This window comes from Larimichthys crocea, unplaced genomic scaffold (assembly GCF_000972845.2).
Source record: "Larimichthys crocea isolate SSNF unplaced genomic scaffold, L_crocea_2.0 scaffold653, whole genome shotgun sequence".
Taxonomy (NCBI): Eukaryota; Metazoa; Chordata; class Actinopteri; family Sciaenidae; genus Larimichthys; species Larimichthys crocea.
Window position 1 is genome coordinate 1 of NW_020858591.1, and position 4,986 is coordinate 4,986.

The 4,986-nt window shown below is 45.3% G+C and overlaps 1 long non-coding RNA gene across 1 annotated transcript; it reads left to right on the forward strand.

Moving 5' to 3' along the window:
* Positions 1-2,268: 2,268 nt before the first annotated feature.
* LOC113745329 (uncharacterized) lies at positions 2,269-3,369 on the forward strand. The gene is made up of 4 exons (XR_003462100.1): positions 2,269-2,336; positions 2,414-2,500; positions 3,139-3,222; positions 3,316-3,369. It is a non-coding gene; the product is annotated as an uncharacterized LOC113745329 (long non-coding RNA).
* The last annotated feature ends 1,617 nt before the right edge of the window (positions 3,370-4,986 follow it).

Below are 4,986 nucleotides of genomic sequence, written 5' to 3' on the forward strand. Positions count from 1 at the left end.
GGGAGTAGTCTGGAGACAGGGACTCGTTATAGAATATAAGGTATTAACAAACTCAGAATAGAAAATTTACAGAATGGCAAATGACATGTGGTTTCTGACCTGAGGGACCCAAGTGGGCCGACTGTACGAACCACCTACAATGAACCTATTTATCTCTCTCCCCCTTACGTGTAACTTGGGCACATTGGGGACCAAACCACTCCCTTAGGTCTTTTATAATCAAAACATGAAATATCTCAGTTACGAACAGCCTTTCACAATCTCTTCATATAATTAATGGAAAATCCTGGAGAGGCTTTCTTACGTGCGTGCCGGGAACAGAATTGATTGCCAGCCAGAACAACCAGGCCTGGAATTTCTAAACACTTTCTTCTGTTTCTTTTTTTGTAAAGACTATTTTGTTTTTTTGCCTTTTTCAAGCAATTTCAAGCTGATTTTTGACAGAGACAAGCAATGTGGGGAATAGAGACAAGTGAATTAAATGCAACAAAGGGCCCAGGGCAGGTTCGGATTTGAACCCTGGCTGCTGCTGAGAAGCACTACATAACAATGGGGCCGAATGCTCTAACAAACTGAGCGTACGACACCCAACCCCAAACACTTTCTTTTCTAAACTATCAAATAACCCTTTAAAGGTCCAGTGTGTAGGATTTAGTTACATCTAATGGTGCATTGAAATCTCCTCATATCACCCTCGCCTATCTAATGTAAAGTTGAAACAACTTCTGAAAGACCCCATCTAGAGTTAGTTTTTAGTTTGTCTGTTTCTGGACCCCCCCATCTGACCACTGAACCTTTAATATCCTCGACTGTTTGCCACTACAAGATCCAGTGAGTCATTTGACTTATTGAACTGAATATGTCATCAAACAGATTTTCAATCAAACTGGAACAGAGCCAGCAGAACGCCTCAACAGCTGCAGCAGGCAGCAGAATAACAACCGGCAAAAATGAGAACATCATAAGTAAAAGACAAAAAACGTAACAATTCAAGAGAAAAGGTAACAGTTGAATTAACATCAATTAACATTGCCATTGCTCAGGCAGAGGTCAGGGGTGAGTTGTTTTTTTTTAATAGGATTGTTATAAGTAAGACTCCTCTGAAGGGGAGCTGTGGATGAAGATCTGCTGCCTTTTTATACAACAGAGCTGCAGACAACGATTAAAGAATGCTCTGGACTTGAGGAAAGACTGAGCGACGTTAGAAATCTTTGAGTTTCCACAGCTAAATGGGCAGATCATTAGGTATTTATCGCAGTTTTCTGATGTGGTTTATTTGTGTGTTTCTATCAGAGTTAAAGACTGAATTTGAACAGAAGATTGCAGAATTGAACAGAACTGGAGACAAAGCAGCACTCGGTGAGTTAAGCTAAAGCGTAACATTGTTTTTATATACTATATAGTACAGTGTAATGTCCACATATAAATAGTAGTACTAACTTTATTTTAATGAATACGGGCAGGCCCACTAACTAAGTCTTCATTACTGGTTTACCTTCCGGGGTGCCCTGAAAAAAACATCTTTCATTGAACACCCAGTAGCTCAGTCTTTATGGATTTGGCTTGGGAGCCAGAGGGTTCAAGTCCAGCATGGACCAAAGTATTAAGAGTAGACTGGTAGCTGAAGAGATTCCAGTTTACCTCATGGGCACTGCCGAGGCCCTTGAACACGGTACAGAACCCCTAACTACTCCCAGGGTGCCGCTTTCTGTGGCTGCATTTCTGTGTGTGGTTGTATACAGGGTAGAATGCATGTAAAAACATCTGTAAAAAAACATTAAGCCTTGAGGGATAAATAAAGAATTAATTTCACGATACAAAGCACCAGTTCACAAATACCAAACCAATGTCAAATTGAAGTAGAGGGGGCACATGTGTCCTGAATCGTGGAAACTACGGCAGCAAGGGGGGCCAAGTCACTCAGTGTCACCCTCTTAACCTCTAGACCACGAGACACTGCCCCAATTCTGCTAAAATTCTAGCAGCCAGCTGAGTACCCCACTCATGCTGCTGTTTGATGGCAACCAGTGTCATCTTGGGTCAGGACACATGCAGTCAAAGTTGTCCCTCTTTTCTGTGGGGCTTGCGTCTGAGCTCCACAAGGAACCAGTTTGTGGTGCATGGCGATGAATATATAGTTTTAGAAGAATTAATCTCTTTATTTTACATGAGAAGTGTCTCTTAGTTACTTATTGTTTCGGTTCATTCCAGAAGTATAACTGCTAGTGTAGTGTGTGGTCGTTTTTCTTTGGGTCAGTTCGGAACATAATACCTCATGATGAACTGAAGACGCGAAGGACAGATCTCCACCACAGACGACACTGATAAGATTTCAGGTGAGTAACAGTGATCACGCCGAACATCTTTTTTGACTTTTCCAGTCATGACCATCGTCACTTTTTTCTCTTTACAGCGCTGCAGAAGCAACTGGAGAAGAAGCAAGAGGACCTGAACTCCAACACTGCAGACATAGAGAGACTGATTGCAAACCCCCAAACAAGTGAGCACATTAGATGAAAGTTGAAATGATGAAAATGTATTAGTTCACAGATCGTCAAACTTTCGCTGACATAAAAATATTGAAGATTTAACTATTAGACTGGAAAAAAAAAAAAAAAAAAAACACCTTATATGAACAAGGAAATGCAAAAATCTTCAAGAGAATATTTTCCATAGATACCTAATTCTGTTTTCCATGTTTGTTCTGATGGTTTTTGTTTGAGAACGCCTATTTCAGATGAAATGCACCAAACTCTGAAGCCAAGTCTGATACTCATTTAAACACTTTCTTTCTTTCGGCAACATGATGGGGATTCTGTAGTCACACTGCTATTTCCTTTTGGGATTAGAGTAATAAAGTCAATCTCAATCACTATGCTTCATATGCCCAGTCAATAATCTTTTGTAAAAATAAATAAATAAAAGTTATTTCAATTCTATTAGGGAATTTGTATCCTTTTGCTATTTTCTTAACACCCCAAATCCACCAGTGTTTTAAGTATTATCCACCAGCTTATTGCCAAGGAGAAAGTCCCGTTTCAAATATCACAAAAACTTGTTGATTCCCAGTTAATGTATCTTGGATTATTACTATTAGAGGCAATAAATTCAATCAAACACTTTGCATGTTTGTTTCAGTTTTAACAATTATCGAAGTGCAGAATGAAATATGGGACCTTGAGAAAAAGCCTGCCAATGAGACCAATAGTGAACGTCTAAAAGGTCAGTCTATTCTAAATGGCAATATACCAATGCAGAGTGAAATTATGAGAAATTAAATCACTAATGACTAAATGTAATTTACATTTTTCCCAGAGCTTCAAGACAGAGTGGATGGCCTTATCACTGAAATAGACGACAATGAAAGCACAAAACTTTGTGAGTTTGACATAACTGTGAGTTCTCTTTCATAATATTTCGTTCGATGTCTCACTATGGGATGCACGCCCCAGCTGCAGACCTCAGAAGCATTAATCTCATTACGCCAATCCTGATTGGCTGGTGAAACATGTCCGTCCGCTCCCGGTAGTACCACCTACCTTAAATAGCCCATGCGGACGGCACCACGTCATTCAAACACCTCTTCTCTCTCGGAGCGTATCTCGCGTCCTTGGCTAGCTAGCTAAACTGTCCACAGACAGATCTTATTTAGCTTCTGTCGCCGGGCGCTACCTAGCCTTTGAGATTTTCTGCTCTTCGGTCACACCAGATCGAACTCAGTGCTTCCTCGCCCCACCACGGCCAGGTCAGCACTGTTCTCGACGCCTCACCACGGCTGTTCGAGTGCCGAGTGTTAGCACACCAGCTAATTTCTTGGTTTTCTAAAAAGTTAGCACACCAGTTAACTTCCTCGACGCCTCACCACGGCTGTTTGAGTACTGAGCATTAGCACACCAGCTAATTTCTCGGTTTCTAAAAAGTTAGCACACCAGTTAACTTCCTCGACTCCTTGCCTGCACACCAGCTCGCAAGGAATGGAGGCTAAAACCCCTCACACCAGAGGGCATGGAGACTCTGGGGCCCGTCCCTGTTGCTGTGGGAACAAGATATCGAGCAGAGATCCACACCAGGTCTGCTCGAGCTGCCTGGGGCTGCAACATGCCCGGCTAGCTATCGAAGTCCCCGGCTCGTGTCAACACTGTGCGGTGTTCACGAACAAGAGTCTCTGCAGACGGCTAGCCCACCAGGCTAGCTTGTCTGGACATGACCCCTATCTCCCTTCAGACGGCGCCGCCGTCGAGGATGAAGAGGAGAAGGGGGCTGTTGCGGTGGTGGAACCGGAGGCTGGCGCCAGCTGGGGCTCCCAGCTTGACCTGGCCGCGGACCCCCCGCATGAGGAAGACGTCCTGGTACTGGACCATGGGGAAGATGAAGTTGACGCCTCGGGCCTCCTCATATCAGAGGATGAGGACGAGCCCGCGGCCTCCGTCGCCTCTCGGGATGGAGATGAGGGCAGCACACCAGCTTCTCCTCTCCCTAGCTCGGACATGCTCGACGTGTGCAAACGCGCTGCTGCCCGGCAAGCCATCCCTTGGCCCGCTGTCGTAGCTGAGCCCACCAGGTCCCGCTACGAGGGGAAGAAATTGCCCTTGGCCAAGAGCGCGACGAAGCAACTACTCCCCATCTTCCCAGAGCTGCTTGATGAGGTGGTGCGCTCATGGAGAGACCGCCCTTACAGCAGCAGGAGCCCGATTCCCGGGGCCGCATCCCTCGACTGTGAGGCGATGGAGAGCCTGGGTCTGCTCCGCATGCCTCCGATGGAGCCACTCGTTGCGGCCCACCTTCACCCGCGGCCGTCAGCGGTGTCCTCCAAGAGCCCCAGTCTGCCGTCCAAGTCTGACCGTTTTCAGTCAGCCCTGACTGAAAAGGCGTATAAGACGGTGGCGCTTTCGGCCAGAGCACTCAACGTCCTCTCCCTGCTCACGGCTTATCAGGCTTATCAGGTTATGTGAGGATTTTGTGCAAACTGAGGACCCAGCTGCGTGG